Source organism: Pseudophryne corroboree, chromosome 11 (assembly GCF_028390025.1).
Source record: "Pseudophryne corroboree isolate aPseCor3 chromosome 11, aPseCor3.hap2, whole genome shotgun sequence".
Classification (NCBI taxonomy): domain Eukaryota; kingdom Metazoa; phylum Chordata; class Amphibia; order Anura; family Myobatrachidae; genus Pseudophryne; species Pseudophryne corroboree.
In genome coordinates, this window is record NC_086454.1 from 166,181,002 (window position 1) to 166,200,611 (window position 19,610).

The window sequence follows — 19,610 nt, forward strand, 5'->3', positions numbered from 1 at the left end:
AAATAGACAATTTAGACAAGGAGTATATGCAAATCTAAGCAAAATCAATCTAAAAAATCTAATACACAATTTTTAATTGTAAATTTACAGATTGTTGAAAAAGATAATCCCAGGATGTAATCCATTATGTATTAAATTTAGTATGTTTTACCAAGTTGTGTATGAATAACTTTTAACACAAAAAAATATATATTGGGGAATTAGCTTAATGTGCCCATTGGAAATAAAGAATGCTAGCCCATTTTGGAATGCAAAGCTTAAGAAAATACAAATTCAATCCATAGGAAAGCACTTTTTATTCAGTCTACACTCTGTAATCATACTATAGCTTAATTTACAAATTGTGATGTCATTATCAGACTTAACTCACAAGAGACTTTCATCCTTGGTCTATAAAAAAGGCAGTCCTCTGTTATAAAGCTTGAAACAATTGTAAGTGGCTGATATGCAAATATGGAAATACAGAAAAACTGTCAATTCAATGCTAGGATAACATAAGGGGTGATGCTCCAACTGAAATTGGTCCTAGGCATTTAGGTTTCTAGTATCTATCTTCTCCTTTAAAAAATAGGTTACTTTTTATATATTATCATTGGTTTTGGACAAATATTCTACATAATACCTATTGCATCCCTGAGCTAATTAGAAACTTGAAATAATATATATAAAGTATTGAATTTCTTTTCTTTGCATTTAAAAGATGAGCGCACTTCAGTAGATGCCATTGCTCAGGTGAGGGTTCCATGGTGTAATTGTTAGCACCCTGGACTTTGAATCTAGTCATCTGAGTTCATATCTCGTGGGAGCTAACATTGTTTATTTTCCTTTTGTTCAAAGCTCCATTTTCATTCAATGTATGAGTATTGCAAATCTTCATTTAAAATTCATATAAATTCCATCATCTTCAGTGGTGTCCTTTGTTTAAACTCATTTTTAAACTTATCAAATCAGAAGTATGTCAAATATTTGGAAATAAGAAAAGATGCAATAAGAATGCAGAGATCCATTACTTGTGCTCTGGTCTTTAGAAATTCTCCATTTTTTTTACTTCAGTGTGCACTAATGAGAGGGGAGCACATATCTTCTTCTTCTTCTAGTAACACCTAGTGCCCTCTATGTTTGAGCAGCAATATAATAACTGATTAATTTGCCCTTGCATATCTTAGTTATGCCATATTGCTTGATTTGAGACAAAAGTCACTGAGCCATGTAGAGAAAAATCTTCATCAGCCAAAGGATGACACTCCCACTGGCTTCTGATATGTATTTGAAGAGATTTTGTGATATATGTGTCTATGATGTTTTCAAGTATTCATGCACTCCACCGATGAGCTTATTCCATTCTTGTCCATCAAGAAAAGCAAATGGCCCATACGGGGATCGAACACGTGACCTTGGCATTATTAGCACCACACTCTAACCAACTGAGCTAACAGGCCACAGATATTACTGCCAGCAAACACAAAACTGGCAAATGTACCTCAAAGCACAGATCATATTTTGTTTTTATAGCATTTCATTTTTCAAAAAAAAGCTTAAGCCATAGAGTCACTTGAAGCATGGGTATCATAAAAATGCTCCAGTTTCTTTCCACATTACAAAATAAAAATAAATATTAGATAGGATAATAACAAAGATTAAGGCATCTCGTAATAGTATAAAAATAGACAATTTAGACTAGGAGTATATGCAAATCTAAGCAAAATCAATTTAAAAAATCTAATACACAATTTTTAATTGTAAATTTACAGATTGTTGAAAAAGATAATCCCAGGATGTAATCCATTATGTATTAAATTTAGTATGTTTTACCAAGTTGTGTATGAATAACTTTTAACACAAAAAAATATATATTGGGGAAGTAGCTTAATGTGCCCATTGGAAATAAAGAATGCTAGCCCATTTTGGAATGCAAATCTTAAGAAAATACAAACTTCAATCCATAGGAAAGCACTTTTTATTCAGTCTACACTCTGTAATCATACTATAGTTTAATTTACAAATTGTGATGTCATTTTCAGACTTAACTCACAAGAGACTTTCATCCTTGGTCTATAAAAAAGGCAGTCCTCTGTTATAAAGCTTGAATCAATTGTAAGTGGCTGATATGCAAATATGGAAATACAGAAAAACAGTCAATTCAATGCTAGGATAACATAAGGGGTGATGCTCCAACTGAAATTGGTCCTAGGCATTTAGGTTTCTAGTATCTATCTTCTCCTTTAAAAAATAGGTTACTTTTTATATATTATCATTGGGTTTGGACAAATATTCTACATAATACCTATTGCATCCCTGAGCTTATTAGAAACTTGAAATAATATATATAAAGTATTGAATTTCTTTTCTTTGCATTTAAAAGATGAGCGCACTTCAGTAGATGCCATTGCTCAGGTGAGGGTTCCATGGTGTAATTGTTAGCAACCTGGACTTTGAATCTAGTAATCTGAGTTCATATCTCGTGGGAGCTAACATTGTTTTTTTTTCCTTTTGTTCAAAGCTCCATTTTCATTCAATGTATGAGTATTGCAAATCTTCATTTAAAATTCATATAAATTCCATCATCTTCAGTGGTGTCCTTTGTTTAAACTCATTTTTAAACTTATCAAATCAGAAGTATGTCAAATATTTGGAAATAAGAAAAGATGCAATAAGAATGCAGAGATCCATTACTTGTGCTCTGGTCTTTAGAAATTCTCCATTTTTTTTTACTTCAGTGTGCACTAATGAGAGGGGAGCACATATCTTCTTCTTCTTCTTCTAGTAACACCTAGTGCCCTCTATGTTTGAGCAGCAATATAATAACTGATTAATTTGCCCTTGCATATCTTAGTTATGCCATATTGCTTGATTTGAGACAAAAGTCACTGAGCCATGTAGAGAAAAATCTTCATCAGCCAAAGGATGACACTCCCACTGGCTTCTGATATGTATTTGAAGAGATTTTGTGATATATGTGTCTATGATGTTTTCAAGTATTCATGCACTCCACCAATGAGCTTATTCCGTTCTTGTCCATCAAGAAAAGCAAATATGGGGATCGAACCCGTGACCTTGGCGTTATTAGCACCATGCTCTAACCAACTGAGCTAACAGGCCACAGATATTACTGCAAGTAAACACAAAACTGGCAAATGTACCTCAAAGCACAGATCATATTTTGTTTTTATAGCATTTCATTTTTCAAAAAAAAGCTTAAGCCATAGAGTCACTTGAAGCATGGGTATCATAAAAATGCTCCAGTTTCTATCCACATTACAAAATAAAAATAAATATTAGATAGGATAATAACAAAGATTAAGGCATCAACTAATAGTATAAAAATAGACAATTTAGACAAGGAGTATATGCAAATCTAAGCAAAATCAATCTAAAAAATCTAATACACAATTTTTAATTATAAATTTACAGATTGTTGAAAAAGATAATCCCAGGATGTAATCCATTATGTATTAAATTTAGTATGTTTTACCAAGTTGTGTATGAATAACTTTTAACACAAAAAAATATATATTGGGGAAGTAGCTTAATGTGCCCATTGGAAATAAAGAATGCTAGCCCATTTTGGAATGCAAAGCTTAAGAAAATACAAACTTCAATCCATAGGAAAGCACTTTTTATTCAGTCTACACTCTGTAATCATACTATAGCTTAATTTACAAATTGTGATGTCATTATCAGATTTAACTCACAAGAGACTTTCATCCTTGGTCTATAAAAAAGGCAGTCCTCTGTTATAAAGCTTGAAACATTTGTAAGTGGCTGATATGCAAATATGGAAATACAGAAAAACTGTCAATTCAATGCTAGGATAACATAAGGGGTGATGCTCCAACTGAAATTGGTCCTAGGCATTTAGGTTTCTAGTATCTATCTTCTCCTTTAAAAAATAGGTTACTTTTTATATATTATCATTGGTTTTGGACAAATATTCTACATAATACCTATTGCATCCCTGAGCTTATTAGAAACTTGAAATAATATATATAAAGTATTGAATTTCTTTTCTTTGCATTTAAAAGATGAGCGCACTTCAGTAGATGCCATTGCTCAGGTGAGGGTTCCATGGTGTAATTGTTAGCACCCTGGACTTTGAATCTAGTCATCTGAGTTCATATCTCGTGGGAGCTAACATTGTTTATTTTCCTTTTGTTCAAAGCTCCATTTTCATTCAATGTATGAGTATTGCAAATCTTCATTTAAAATTCATATAAATTCCATCATCTTCCGTGGTGTCCTTTGTTTAAACTCATTTTTAAACTTATCAAATCAGAAGTATGTCAAATATTTGGAAATAAGAAAAGATGCAATAAGAATGCAGAGATCCATTACTTGTGCTCTGGTCTTTAGAAATTCTCCATTTTTTTTACTTCAGTGTGCACTAATGAGAGGGGAGCACATATCTTCTTCTTCTAGTAACACCTAGTGCCCTCTATGTTTGAGCAGCAATATAATAACTGATTAATTTGCCCTTGCATATCTTAGTTATGCCATATTGCTTGATTTGAGACAAAAGTCACTGAGCCATGTAGAGAAAAATCTTCATCAGCCAAAGGATGACACTCCCACTGGCTTCTGATATGTATTTGAAGAGATTTTGTGATATATGTGTCTATGATGTTTTCAAGTATTCATGCACTCCACCGATGAGCTTATTCCATTCTTGTCCATCAAGAAAAGCAAATGGCCCATACGGGGATCGAACCCATGACCTTGGCGTTATTAGCACCACGCTCTAACCAACTGAGCTAACCAGCCACAGATATTGCTGCAAGCAAACACAAAACTGGCAAATGTACCTCAAAGCACAGATCATATTTTGTTTTTATAGCATTTCATTTTTCAAAAAAAAGCTTAAGCCATAGAGTCACTTGAAGCATGGGTATCATAAAAATGCTCCAGTTTCTTTCCACATTACAAAATAAAAAAATAAATATTAGATAGGATAATAACACCGATTAAGGCATCTAGTAATAGTATAAAAATAGACAATTTAGACAAGGAGTATATGCAAATCTAAGCAAAATCAATCTAAAAAATCTAATACACAATTTTTAATTGTAAATTTACAGATTGTTGAAAAAGATAATCCCAGGATGTAATCCATTATGTATTAAATTTAGTATGTTTTACCAAGTTGTGTATGAATAACTTTTAACACAAAAAAATATATATTGGGGAATTAGCTTAATGTGCCCATTGGAAATAAAGAATGCTAGCCCATTTTGGAATGCAAAGCTTAAGAAAATACAAATTCAATCCATAGGAAAGCACTTTTTATTCAGTCTACACTCTGTAATCATACTATAGCTTAATTTACAAATTGTGATGTCATTATCAGACTTAACTCACAAGAGACTTTCATCCTTGGTCTATAAAAAAGGCAGTCCTCTGTTATAAAGCTTGAAACAATTGTAAGTGGCTGATATGCAAATATGGAAATACAGAAAAACTGTCAATTCAATGCTAGGATAACATAAGGGGTGATGCTCCAACTGAAATTGGTCCTAGGCATTTTGGTTTCTAGTATCTATCTTCTCCTTTAAAAAATAGGTTACTTTTTATATATTATCATTGGGTTTGGACAAATATTCTACATAATACCTATTGCATCCCTGAGCTTATTAGAAACTTGAAATAATATATATAAAGTATTGAATTTCTTTTCTTTGCATTTAAAAGATGAGCGCACTTCAGTAGATGCCATTGCTCAGGTGAGGGTTCCATGGTGTAATTGTTAGCACCCTGGACTTTGAATCTAGTCATCTGAGTTCATATCTATGATGTTTTCAAGTATTCATGCACTCCACCGATGAGCTTATTCCATTCTTGTCCATCAAGAAAAGCAAATGGCCCATACGGGGATCGAACACGTGACCTTGGCATTATTAGCACCACACTCTAACCAACTGAGCTAACAGGCCACAGATATTACTGCCAGCAAACACAAAACTGGCAAATGTACCTCAAAGCACAGATCATATTTTGTTTTTATAGCATTTCATTTTTCAAAAAAAAGCTTAAGCCATAGAGTCACTTGAAGCATGGGTATCATAAAAATGCTCCAGTTTCTTTCCACATTACAAAATAAAAATAAATAATAGATAGGATAATAACAAAGATTAAGGCATCTAGTAATAGTATAAAAATAGACAATTTAGACTAGGAGTATATGCAAATCTAAGCAAAATCAATCTAAAAAATCTAATACACAAATTTTAATTGTAAATTTACAGATTGTTGAAAAAGATAATCCCAGGATGTAATCCATTATGTATTAAATTTAGTATGCTTTACCAAGTTGTGTATGAATAACTTTTAACAAAAAAAAATATATATTGGGGAAGTAGCTTAATGTGCCCATTGGAAATAAAGAATGCTAGCCCATTTTGGAATGCACAGCTTAAGAAAATACAAACTTCAATCCATAGGAAAGCACTTTTTATTCAGTCTTCACTCTGTAACCATACTATAGCTTAATTTACAAATTGTGATGTCATTATCAGACTTAACTCACAAGAGACTTTCATCCTTGGTCTATAAAAAAGGCAGTCCTCTGTTATAAAGCTTGAAACAATTGTAAGTGGCTGATATGCAAATATGGAAATACAGAAAAACTGTCAATTCAATGCTAGGATAACATAAGGGGTGATGCTCCAACTGAAATTTGTCCTAGGCATTTAGGTTTCTAGTATCTATCTTCTCCTTTAAAAAATAGGTTACTTTTTATATATTATCATTGGTTTTGGACAAATATTCTACATAATACCTATTGCATCCCTGAGCTTATTAGAAACTTGAAATAATATATATAAAGTATTGAATTTCTTTTCTTTGCATTTAAAAGATGAGCGCACTTCAGTAGATGCCATTGCTCAGGTGAGGGTTCCATGGTGTAATTGTTAGCACCCTGGACTTTGAATCTAGTAATCTGAGTTCATATCTCGTGGGATCTAACATTGTTTATTTTTCTTTTGTTCATAGCTCCATTTTCATTCAATGTATGAATATTGCAAATCTTCATTTAAAATTCATATAAATTCCATCATCTTCAGTGGTGTCCTTTGTTTAAACTCATTTTTAAACTTATCAAATCAGAAGTATGTCAAATATTTGGAAATAAGAAAAGATGCAATAAGAATGCAGAGATCCATTACTTGTGCTCTGGTCTTTAGAAATTCTCCATTTTTTTTACTTCAGTGTGCACTAATGAGAGGGGAGCACATATCTTCTTCTTCTTCTAGTAACACCTAGTGCCCTCTATGTTTGAGCAGCAATATAATAACTGATTAATTTGCCCTTGCATATCTTAGTTATGCCATATTGCTTGATTTGAGACAAAAGTCTCTGAGCCATGTAGAGCAAAATCTTCATCAGCCAAAAGTTGACACTCCCACTGGCTTCTGATATGTATTTGAAGAGATTTTGTGATATATGTGTCTATGATTTTTTTAAGTATTCATGCACTCCACCGATGAGCTTATTCCATTCTTGTCCATCAAGAAAAGCAAATGGCCCATACAGGGATCGAACCCATGACCTTGGCGTTATTAGCACCACGCTCTAACCAACTGAGCTAACCAGCCACAGATATTGCTGCAAGCAAACACAAAACTGGCAAATGTACCTCAAAGCACAGATCATATTTTGTTTTTATAGCATTTCATTTTTCAAAAAAAAGCTTAAGCCATAGAGTCACTTGAAGCATGGGTATCATAAAAATGCTCCAGTTTTTTTCCACATTACAAAATAAAAATAAATATTAGATAGGATAATAACACCGATTAAGGCATCTAGTAATAGTATAAAAATAGACAATTTAGACAAGGAGTATATGCAAATCTAAGCAAAATCAATCTAAAAAATCTAATACACAATTTTTAATTGTAAATTTACAGATTGTTGAAAAAGATAATCCCAGGATGTAATCCATTATGTATTAAATTTAGTATGTTTTACCAAGTTGTGTATGAATAACTTTTAACACAAAAAAATATATATTGGGGAATTAGCTTAATGTGCCCATTGGAAATAAAGAATGCTAGCCCATTTTGGAATGCAAAGCTTAAGAAAATACAAATTCAATCCATAGGAAAGCACTTTTTATTCAGTCTACACTCTGTAATCATACTATAGCTTAATTTACAAATTGTGATGTCATTATCAGACTTAACTCACAAGAGACTTTCATCCTTGGTCTATAAAAAAGGCAGTCATCTGTTATAAAGCTTGAAACAATTGTAAGTGGCTGATATGCAAATATGGAAATACAGAAAAACTGTCAATTCAATGCTAGGATAACATAAGGGGTGATGCTCCAACTGAAATTGGTCCTAGGCATTTTGGTTTCTAGTATCTATCTTCTCCTTTAAAAAATAGGTTACTTTTTATATATTATCATTGGGTTTGGACAAATATTCTACATAATACCTATTGCATCCCTGAGCTTATTAGAAACTTGAAATAATATATATAAAGTATTGAATTTCTTTTCTTTGCATTTAAAAGATGAGCGCACTTCAGTAGATGCCATTGCTCAGGTGAGGGTTCCATGGTGTAATTGTTAGCACCCTGGACTTTGAATCTAGTCATCTGAGTTCATATCTCGTGGGAGCTAACATTGTTTATTTTCCTTTTGTTCAAAGCTCCATTTTCATTCAATGAATGAGTATTGCAAATCTTTATTTAAAATTCATATAAATTCCATCATCTTCAGTGGTGTCCTTTGTTTAAACTCATTTTTAAACTTATCAAATCAGAAGTATGTCAAATATTTGGAAATAAGAAAAGATGCAATAAGAATGCAGAGATCCATTACTTGTGCTCTGGTCTTTAGAAATTCTCCATTTTTTTTACTTCAGTGTGCACTAATGAGAGGGGAGCACATATCTTCTTCTTCTTCTTCTTCTAGTAACACCTAGTGCCCTCTATGTTTGATCAGCAATATAATAACTGATTAATTTGCCCTTGCATATCTTAGTTATGCCATATTGCTTGATTTGAGACAAAAGTCACTGAGCCATGTAGAGAAAAATCTTCATCAGCCAAAGGATGACACTCCCACTGGCTTCTGATATGTATTTGAAGAGATTTTGTGATATATGTGTCTATGATGTTTTCAAGTATTCATGCACTTCACCGATGAGCTTATTCCATTCTTGTCCATCAAGAAAAGCAAATGGCCCATACGGGGATCGAACCCATGACCTTGGCGTTATTAGCACCACACTCTAACCAACCGAGCTAACAGGCCACAGATATTACTGCCAGCATACACAAAACTGGCAAATGTACCTCAAAGCACAGATCATATTTTGTTTTTATAGCATTTCATTTTTCAAAAAAAAGCTGACGCCATAGAGTCACTTGAAGCATGGGTATCATAAAAATGCTCCAGTTTCTTTCCACATTACAAAATAAAAATAAATATTAGATAGGATAATAACAAATATTAAGGCATCTAGTAATAGTATAAAAATAGACAATTTAGACTAGGAGTATATGCAAATCTAAGCAAAATCAATCTAAAAAATCTAATACACAATTTTTAATTGTAAATTTACAGATTGTTGAAAAAGATAATCCCAGGATGTAATCCATTATGTATTAAATTTAGTATGTTTTACCAAGTTGTGTATGAATAACTTTTAACACAAAAAAATATATATTGGGGCTAGTAGCTTAATGTGCCCATTGGAAATAAAGAATGCTAGCCCATTTTGGAATGCAAAGCTTAAGAAAATACAAACTTCAATCCATAGGAAAGCACTTTTTATTCAGTCTACACTCTGTAATCATACTATAGCTTAATTTACAAATTGTGATGTCATTATCAGACTTAACTCACAAGAGACTTTCATCCTTGGTCTATAAAAAAGGCAGTCCTCTGTTATAAAGCTTGAAACAATTGTAAGTGGCTGATATGCAAATATGCAAATATAGAAAAACTGTCAATTCAATGCTAGGATAACATAAGGGGTGATGCTCCAACTGAAATTGGTCCTAGGCATTTAGGTTTCTAGTATCTATCTTCTCCTTTAAAAAATAGGTTACTTTTTATATATTATCATTGGGTTTGGACAAATATTCTACATAATACCTATTGCATCCCTGAGCTTATTAGAAACTTGAAATAATATATATAAAGTATTGAATTTCTTTTCTTTGCATTTAAAAGATGAGCGCACTTCAGTAGATGCCATTGCTCAGGTGAGGGTTCCATGGTGTAATTGTTAGCACCCTGGACTTTGAATCTAGTAATCTGAGTTCATATCTCGTGGGATCTAACATTGTTTATTTTCCTTTTGTTCAAAGCTCCATTTTCATTCAATGTATGAGTATTGCAAATCTTCATTTAAAATTCATATAAATTCCATCATCTTCAGTGGTGTCCTTTGTTTAAACTTATTTTTAAACTTATCAAATCAGAAGTATGTCAAATATTTGGAAATAAGAAAAGATGCAATAAGAATGCAGAGATCCATTACTTGTGCTCTGGTCTTTAGAAATTCTCCATTTTTTTTACTTCAGTGTGCACTAATGAGAGGGGAGCACATATCTTCTTCTTCTTCTAGTAACACCTAGTGCCCTCTATGTTTGAGCAGCAATATAATAACTGATTAATTTGCCCTTGCATATCTTAGTTATGCCATATTGCTTGATTTGAGACAAAAGTCACTGAGCCAGGTAGAGAAAAATCTTCATCAGCCAAAGGATGACACTCCCACTGGCTTCTGATATGTTTTTGAAGAGATTTTGTGATATATGTGTCTATGATGTTTTTAAGTATTCATGCACTCCACCAATGAGCTTATTCCATTCTTGTCCATCAAGAAAAGAAAATGGCCCATACGGGGATCGAACCCGTGACCTTGGCGTTATTAGCACCACGCTCTAACCAACTGAGCTAACCGGCCGCATATATTGCTGCAAGCAAACACAAAACTGGCAAATGTACCTCAAAGCACAGATCATATTTTGCTTTTATAGCATTTCATTTTTCAAAAAAAAGCTTAAGCCATAGAGTCACTTGAAGCATGGGTATCATAAAAATGCTCCAGTTTCTTTCCACATTACAAAATAAAAATAAATATTAGATAGGATAATAACAAAGATTAAGGCATCTACTAATTGTATAAAAATCGACAATTTAGACAAGGAGTATATGCAAATCTAAGCAAAATCAATCTAAAAAATCTAATACACAATTTTTAATTGTAAATTTACAGATTGTTGAAAAAGATAATCCCAGGATGTAATCCATTATGTATTAAATTTAGTATGTTTTACCAAGTTGTGTATGAATAACTTTTAACACAAAAAAATATATATTGGGGAAGTAGCTTAATGTGCCCATTGGAAATAAAGAATGCTAGCCCATTTTGGAATGCAAAGCTTAAGAAAATACAAACTTCAATCCATAGGAAAGCACTTTTTATTCAGTCTACACTCTGTAATCATACTATAGCTTAATTTACAAATTGTGATGTCATTATCAGACTTAACTCACAAGAGACTTTCATCCTTGGTCTATAAAAAAGGCAGTCCTCTGTTATAAAGCTTGAAACAATTGTAAGTGGCTGATATGCAAATATGGAAATACAGAAAAACTGTCAATTCAATGCTAGGATAACATAAGGGGTGATGCTCCAACTGAAATTGGTCCTAGGCATTTAGGTTTCTAGTATCTATCTTCTCCTTTAAAAAATAGGTTACTTTTTATATATTATCATTGGGTTTGGACAAATATTCTACATAATACCTATTGCATCCCTGAGCTTATTAGAAACTTGAAATAATATATATAAAGTATTGAATTTCTTTTCTTTGCATTTAAAAGATGAGCGCACTTCAGTAGATGCCATTGCTCAGGTGAGGGTTCCATGGTGTAATTGTTAGCACCCTGGACTTTGAATCTAGTCATCTGAGTTCATATCTCGTGGGAGCTAACATTGTTTATTTTCCTATTGTTCAAAGCTCCATTTTCATTCAATGTATGAGTATTGCAAATCTTCATTTAAAATTCATATAAATTCCATCATCTTCAGTGGTGTCCTTTGTTTAAACCATTTTTAAACTTATCAAATCAGAAGTATGTCAAATATTTGGAAATAAGAAAAGATGCAATAAGAATGCAGAGATCCATTACTTGTGCTCTGGTCTTTAGAAATTCTCCATTTTTTTTACTTCAGTGTGCACTAATGAGAGGGGAGCACATATCTTCTTCTTCTTCTAGTAACACCTAGTGCCCTCTATATTTGAGCAGCAATATAATAACTGATTAATTTGCCCTTGCATATCTTAGTTATGCCATTTTGCTTGATTTGAGACAAAAGTCACTGAGCCATGTAGAGAAAAATCTTCATCAGCCAAAGGATGACACTCCCACTGGCTTCTGATATGTATTTGAAGAGATTTTGTGATATATGTGTCTATGATGTTTTCAAGTATTCATGCACTCCACCGATGATCTTATTCCATTCTTGTCCATCAAGAAAAGCAAATGGCCCATACGGGGATCGAACCCATGACCTTGGCGATATTAGCACCACGCTCTAACCAACTGAGCTAACCGGCCACAGATATCACCGCCAGCAAACACAAAACTGGCAAATGTACCTCAAAGCACAGATCATATTTTGTTTTTATAGCATTTCATTTTTCAAAAAAAAGCTTAAGCCATAGAGTCACTTGAAGCATGGGTATCATAAAAATGCTCCAGTTTCTTTCCACATTACAAAATAAAAATAAATATTAGATAGGATAATAACAAAGATTAAGGCATCTACTAATAGTATAAAAATAGACAATTTAGACAAGGAGTATATGCAAATCTAAGCAAAATCAATCTAAAAAATCTAATACACAATTTTTAATTGTAAATTTACAGATTGTTGAAAAAGATAATCCCAGGATGTAATCCATTATGTATTAAATTTAGTATGTTTTACCAAGTTGTGTATGAATAACTTTTAACACAAAAAAATATATATTGGGGAAGTAGCTTAATGTGCCCATTGGAAATAAAGAATGCTAGCCCATTTTGGAATGCAAAGCTTAAGAAAATACAAACTTCAATCCATAGGAAAGCACTTTTTATTCAGTCTACACTCTGTAATCATACTATAGCTTAATTTACAAATTGTGATGTCATTATCAGACTTAACTCACAAGAGACTTTCATCCTTGGTCTATAAAAAAGGCAGTCCTCTGTTATAAAGCTTGAAACAATTGTAAGTGGCTGATATGCAAATATGGAAATACAGAAAAACTGTCAATTCAATGCTAGGATAACATAAGGGGTGATGCTCCAACTGAAATTGGTCCTAGGCATTTAGGTTTCTAGTATCTATCTTCTCCTTTAAAAAATAGGTTACTTTTTATATATTATCATTGGGTTTGGACAAATATTCTACATAATACCTATTGCATCCTTGAGCTTATTAGAAACTTGAAATAATATATATAAAGTATTGAATTTCTTTTCTTTGCATTTAAAAGATGAGTGCACTTCAGTAGATGCCATTGCTCAGGTGAGGGTTTCATGGTGTAATTGTTAGCACCCTGGACTTTGAATCTAGTAATCTGAGTTCATATCTCGTGGGAGATAACATTGTTTATTTTCCTTTTGTTCAAAGCTCCATTTTCATTCAATGTATGAGTATTGCAAATCTTCATTTAAAATTCATATAAATTCCATCATCTTCAGTGGTGTCCTTTGTTTAAACTCATTTTTAAACTTATCAAATCAGAAGTATGTCAAATATTTGGAAATAAGAAAAGATGAAATAAGAATGCAGAGATCCATTACTTGTGCTCTGGTCTTTAGAAATTCTCCATTTTTTTTTACTTCAGTGTGCACTAATGAGAGGGGAGCACATATCTTCTTCTTCTTCTAGTAACACCTAGTGCCCTCTATGTTTGAGCAGCAATATAATAACTAATTAATTTGCCCTTGCATATCTTAGTTATGCCATATTGCTTGATTTGAGACAAAAGTCACTGAGCCATGTAGAGAAAAATCTTCATCAGCCAAAGGATGACACTCCCACTGGCTTCTGATATGTATTTGAAGAGATTTTGTGATATATGTGTCTATGATGTTTTCAAGTATTCATGCACTCCACCGATGAGCTTATTCCATTCTTGTCCATCAAGAAAAGCAAATAGCCCATACTGGGATCAAACCCGTGACCTTGGCGTTATTAGCACCACGCTCTAACCAACTGAGCTAACCAGCCACAGATATCACTGCAAGCAAACACAAAACTGGCAAATGTACCTCAAAGCACAGATCATATTTTGTTTTTATAGCATTTCATTTTTCAAAAAAAAGTTTAAGCCATAGAGTCACTTGAAGCATGGGTATCATAAAAATGCTCCAGTTTCTTTCCACATTACAAAATAAAAATAAATATTAGATAGGATAATAACAAAGATTAAGGCATCTACTAATAGTATAAAAATAGACCATTTAGACAAGGAGTATATGCAAATCTAAGCAAAATCAATCTAAAAAATCTAATACACAATTTTTAATTGTAAATTTACAGATTGTTGAAAAAGATAATCCAGGATGTAATCCATTATGTATTAAATTTAGTATGTTTTACCAAGTTGTGTATGAATAACTTTTAACACAAAAAAATATATATTGGGGAAGTAGCTTAATGTGCCCATTGGAAATAAAGAATGCTAGCCCATTTTGGAATGCAAAGCTTAAGAAAATACAAACTTCAATCCATAGGAAAGCACTTTTTATTCAGTCTACACTCTGTAATCATACTATAGCTTAATTTACAAATTGTGATGTCATTATCAGACTTAACTCACAAGAGACTTTCATCCTTGGTCTATAAAAAAGGCAGTCCTCTGTTATAAAGCTTGAAACAATTGTAAGTGGCTGATATGCAAATATGGAAATACAGAAAAACTGTCAATTCAATGCTAGGATAACATAAGGGGTGATGCTCCAACTGAAATTGGTCCTAGGCATTTAGGTTTCTAGTATCTATCTTCTCCTTTAAAAAATAGGTTACTTTTTATATATTATCATTGGGTTTGGACAAATATTCTACATAATACCTATTGCATCCCTGAGCTTATTAGAAACTTGAAATAATATATATAAAGTATTGAATTTCTTTTCTTTGCATTTAAAAGATGAGTGCACTTCAGTAGATGCCATTGCTCAGGTGAGGGTTCCATGGTGTAATTGTTAGCACCTTGGACTTTGAATCTAGTAATCTGAGTTCATATCTCGTGGGAGCTAACATTGTTTATTTTCCTTTTGTTCAAAGCTCCATTTTCATTCAATGTATGAGTATTGCAAATCTTCATTTAAAATTCATATAAATTCCATCATCTTCAGTGGTGTCCTTTGTTTAAACTCATTTTTAAACTTAGCAAATCAGAAGTATGTCAAATATTTGGAAATAAGAAAAGATGCAATAAGAATGCAGAGATCCATTACTTGTGCTCTGGTCTTTGGAAATTCTCCATTTTTTTTTACTTCAGTGTGCACTAATGAGAGGGGAGCACATATCTTCTTCTTCTTCTAGTAACACCTAGTGCCCTCTATGTTTGAACAGCAATATAATAACTGATTAATTTGCCCTTGCATATCTTAGTTATGCCATATTGCTTGATTTGAGACAAAAGTCACTGAGCCATGTAGAGAAAAATCTTCATCAGCCAAAGGATGACACTCCCACTGGCTTCTGATATGTATTTGAAGAGATTTTGTGATATATGTGTCTATGATGTTTTCAAGTATTCATGCACTCCACCGATGATCTTATTCCATTCTTGTCCATCAAGAAAAGCAAATGGCCCATACGGGGATCGAACCCGTGACCTTGGCGATATTAGCACCACGCTCTAACCAACTGAGCTAACCGGCCACAGATATCACTGCGAGCAAACACAAAACTGGCAAATGTACCTCAAAGCACAGATCATATTTTGTTTTTATAGCATTTCATTTTTCAAAAAAAAGCTTAAGCCATAGAGTCACTTGAAGCATGGGTATCATAAAAATGCTCCAGTTTCTTTCCACATTACAAAATAAAAATAAATATTAGATAGGATAATAACAAAGATTAAGGCATCTACTAATAGTATAAAAATAGACAATTTAGACAAGGAGAATATGCAAATCTAAGCAAAATCAATCTAAAAAATCTAATACACAATTTTTAATTGTAAATTTACAGATTGTTGAAAAAGATAATCCCAGGATGTAATCCATTATGTATTAAATTTAGTATGTTTTACCAAGTTGTGTATGAATAACTTTTAACACAAAAAAATATATATTGGGGAAGTAGCTTAATGTGCCCATTGGAAATAAAGAATGCTAGCCCATTTTGGAATGCAAAGCTTAAGAAAATACAAACTTCAATCCATAGGAAAGCACTTTTTATTCAGTCTACACTCTGTAATCATACTATAGCTTAATTTACAAATTGTGATGTCATTATCAGACTTAACTCACAAGAGACTTTCATCCTTGGTCTATAAAAAAGGCAGTCCTCTGTTATAAAGCTTGAAACAATTGTAAGTGGCTGATATGCAAATATGGAAATACAGAAAAACTGTCAATTCAATGCTAGGATAACATAAGGGGTGATGCTCCAACTGAAATTGGTCCTAGGCATTTAGGTTTCTAGTATCTATCTTCTCCTTTAAAAAATAGGTTACTTTTTATATATTATCATTGGGTTTGGACAAATATTCTACATAATACCTATTGCATCCTTGAGCTTATTAGAAACTTGAAATAATATATATAAAGTATTGAATTTCTTTTCTTTGCATTTAAAAGATGAGTGCACTTCAGTAGATGCCATTGCTCAGGTGAGGGTTCCATGGTGTAATTGTTAGCACCCTGGACTTTGAATCTAGTAATCTGAGTTCATATCTCGTGGGAGCTAACATTGTTTATTTTCCTTTTGTTCAAAGCTCCATTTTCATTCAATGTATGAGTATTGCAAATCTTCATTTAAAATTCATATAAATTCCATCATCTTCAGTGGTGTCCTTTGTTTAAACTCATTTTTAAACTTATCAAATCAGAAGTATGTCAAATATTTGGAAATAAGAAAAGATGCAATAAGAATGCAGAGATCCATTACTTGTGCTCTGGTCTTTAGAAATTCTCCATTTTTTTTTACTTCAGTGTGCACTAATGAGAGGGGAGCACATATCTTTTTCTTCTTCTAGTAACACCTAGTGCCCTCTATGTTTGAGCAGCAATATAATAACTAATTAATTTGCCCTTGCATATCTTAGTTATGCCATATTGCTTGATTTGAGACAAAAGTCACTGAGCCATGTAGAGAAAAATCTTCATCAGCCAAAGGATGACACTCCCACTTGCTTCTGATATGTATTTGAAGAGATTTTGTGATATATGTGTCTATGATGTTTTCAAGTATTCATGCACTCCACCGATGAGCTTATTCCATTCTTGTCCATCAAGAAAAGCAAATAGCCCATACTGGGATCAAACCCGTGACCTTGGCGTTATTAGCACCACGCTCTAACCAACTGAGCTAACCAGCCACAGATATCACTGCAAGCAAACACAAAACTGGCAAATGTACCTCAAAGCACAGATCATATTTTGTTTTTATAGCATTTCATTTTTCCAAAAAAAGCTTAATCCATAGAGTCACTTGAAGCATGGGTATCATAAAAATGCTCCAGTTTCTTTCCACATTACAAAATAAAAATAAATATTAGATAGGATAATAACAAAGATTAAGGCATCTACTAATAGTATAAAAATAGACAATTTATTCAAGGAGTATATGCAAATCTAAGCAAAATCAATCTAAAAAATCTAATACACAATTTTTAATTGTAAATTTACAGATTGTTGAAAAAGATAATCCAGGATGTAATCCATTATGTATTAAATTTAGTATGTTTTACCAAGTTGTGTATGAATAACTTTTAACACAAAAAAATATATATTGGGGAAGTAGCTTAATGTGCCCATTGGAAATAAAGAATGCTAGCCCATTTTGGAATGCAAAGCTTAAGAAAATACAAACTTCAATCCATAGGAAAGCACTTTTTATTCAGTCTACACTCTGTAATCATACTATAGCTTAATTTACAAATTGTGATGTCATTATCAGACTTAACTCACAAGAGACTTTCATCCTTGGTCTATAAAAAAGGCAGTCATCTGTTATAAAGCTTGAAACAATTGTAAGTGGCTGATATGCAAATATGGAAATACAGAAAAACTGTCAATTCAATGCTAGGATAACATAAGGGGTGATGCTCCAACTGAAATTGGTCCTAGGCATTTAGGTTTCTAGTATCTATCTTCTCCTTTAAAAAATAGGTTACTTTTTATATATTATCATTGGGTTTGGACAAATATTCTACATAATACCTATTGCATCCCTGAGCTTATTAGAAACTTGAAATAATATATATAAAGTATTGAATTTCTTTTCTTTGCATTTAAAAGATGAGTGCACTTCAGTAGATGCCATTGCTCAGGTGAGGGTTCCATGGTGTAATTGTTAGCACCTTGGACTTTGAATCTAGTAATCTGAGTTCATATCTCGTGGGAGCTAACATTGTTTATTTTCCTTTTGTTCAAAGCTCCATTTTCATTCAATGTATGAGTATTGCAAATCTTCATTTAAAATTCATATAAATTCCATCATCTTCAGTGGTGTCCTTTGTTTAAACTCATTTTTAAACTTAGCAAATCAGAAGTATGTCAAATATTTGGAAATAAGAAAAGATGCAATAAGAATGCAGAGATCCATTACTTGTGCTCTGGTCTTTGGAAATTCTCCATTTTTTTTTACTTCAGTGTGCACTAATGAGAGGGGAGCACATATCTTCTTCTTCTTCTAGTAACACCTAGTGCCCTCTATGTTTGAGCAGCAATATAATAACTGATTAATTTGCCCTTGCATATCTTAGTTATGCCATATTGCTTGATTTGAGACAAAAGTCACTGAGCCATGTAGAGAAAAATCTTCATCAGCCAAAGGATGACACTCCCACTGGCTTCTGATATGTATTTGAAGAGATTTTGTGATATATGTGTCTATGATGTTTTCAAGTATTCATGCACTCCACCGATGAGCTTATTCCATTCTTGTCCATCAAGAAAAGCAAATAGCCCATACTGGGATCAAACCCGTGACCTTGGCGTTATTAGCACCACGCTCTAACCAACTGAGCTAACCAGCCACAGATATCACTGCAAGCAAACACAAAACTGGCAAATGTACCTCAAAGCACAGATCATATTTTGTTTTTATAGCATTTCATTTTTCCAAAAAAAGCTTAATCCATAGAGTCACTTGAAGCATGGGTATCATAAAAATGCTCCAGTTTCTTTCCACATTACAAAATAATAATAAATATTAGATAGGATAATAACAAAGATTAAGGCATCTACTAATAGTATAAAAATAGACAATTTATTCAAGGAGTATATGCAAATCTAAGCAAAATCAATCTAAAAAATCTAATACACAATTTTTAATTGTAAATTTACAGATTGTTGAAAAAGATAATCCAGGATGTAATCCATTATGTATTAAATTTAGTATGTTTTACCAAGTTGTGTA

General features: G+C 32.6%; 12 non-coding genes across 12 annotated transcripts; all 12 read right to left on the bottom strand.

Annotated features, from left to right (window-relative positions):
* Window positions 1-1,365: 1,365 nt before the first annotated feature.
* On the bottom strand, window positions 1,366-1,439 carry TRNAI-AAU (transfer RNA isoleucine (anticodon AAU)). The gene has a single exon. It is a non-coding gene; the product is annotated as a tRNA-Ile (tRNA).
* Window positions 1,440-3,025: 1,586 nt separating this feature from the next.
* Window positions 3,026-3,099, bottom strand: TRNAI-AAU (transfer RNA isoleucine (anticodon AAU)). The gene has a single exon. It is a non-coding gene; the product is annotated as a tRNA-Ile (tRNA).
* Window positions 3,100-4,684: 1,585 nt separating this feature from the next.
* Window positions 4,685-4,758, bottom strand: TRNAI-AAU (transfer RNA isoleucine (anticodon AAU)). Its single transcript has one exon. It is a non-coding gene; the product is annotated as a tRNA-Ile (tRNA).
* A 1,092-nt stretch (window positions 4,759-5,850) lies between these two features.
* TRNAI-AAU (transfer RNA isoleucine (anticodon AAU)) lies at window positions 5,851-5,924 on the bottom strand. The gene has a single exon. It is a non-coding gene; the product is annotated as a tRNA-Ile (tRNA).
* Window positions 5,925-7,512: 1,588 nt separating this feature from the next.
* Window positions 7,513-7,586, bottom strand: TRNAI-AAU (transfer RNA isoleucine (anticodon AAU)). Its single transcript has one exon. It is a non-coding gene; the product is annotated as a tRNA-Ile (tRNA).
* A 1,593-nt stretch (window positions 7,587-9,179) lies between these two features.
* On the bottom strand, window positions 9,180-9,253 carry TRNAI-AAU (transfer RNA isoleucine (anticodon AAU)). The gene has a single exon. It is a non-coding gene; the product is annotated as a tRNA-Ile (tRNA).
* A 1,589-nt stretch (window positions 9,254-10,842) lies between these two features.
* On the bottom strand, window positions 10,843-10,916 carry TRNAI-AAU (transfer RNA isoleucine (anticodon AAU)). The gene has a single exon. It is a non-coding gene; the product is annotated as a tRNA-Ile (tRNA).
* A 1,587-nt stretch (window positions 10,917-12,503) lies between these two features.
* Window positions 12,504-12,577, bottom strand: TRNAI-AAU (transfer RNA isoleucine (anticodon AAU)). Its single transcript has one exon. It is a non-coding gene; the product is annotated as a tRNA-Ile (tRNA).
* A 1,589-nt stretch (window positions 12,578-14,166) lies between these two features.
* On the bottom strand, window positions 14,167-14,240 carry TRNAI-AAU (transfer RNA isoleucine (anticodon AAU)). The gene has a single exon. It is a non-coding gene; the product is annotated as a tRNA-Ile (tRNA).
* A 1,588-nt stretch (window positions 14,241-15,828) lies between these two features.
* TRNAI-AAU (transfer RNA isoleucine (anticodon AAU)) lies at window positions 15,829-15,902 on the bottom strand. The gene has a single exon. It is a non-coding gene; the product is annotated as a tRNA-Ile (tRNA).
* Window positions 15,903-17,491: 1,589 nt separating this feature from the next.
* TRNAI-AAU (transfer RNA isoleucine (anticodon AAU)) lies at window positions 17,492-17,565 on the bottom strand. The gene has a single exon. It is a non-coding gene; the product is annotated as a tRNA-Ile (tRNA).
* A 1,588-nt stretch (window positions 17,566-19,153) lies between these two features.
* TRNAI-AAU (transfer RNA isoleucine (anticodon AAU)) lies at window positions 19,154-19,227 on the bottom strand. The gene has a single exon. It is a non-coding gene; the product is annotated as a tRNA-Ile (tRNA).
* Between the last annotated feature and the right edge of the window lie 383 nt (window positions 19,228-19,610).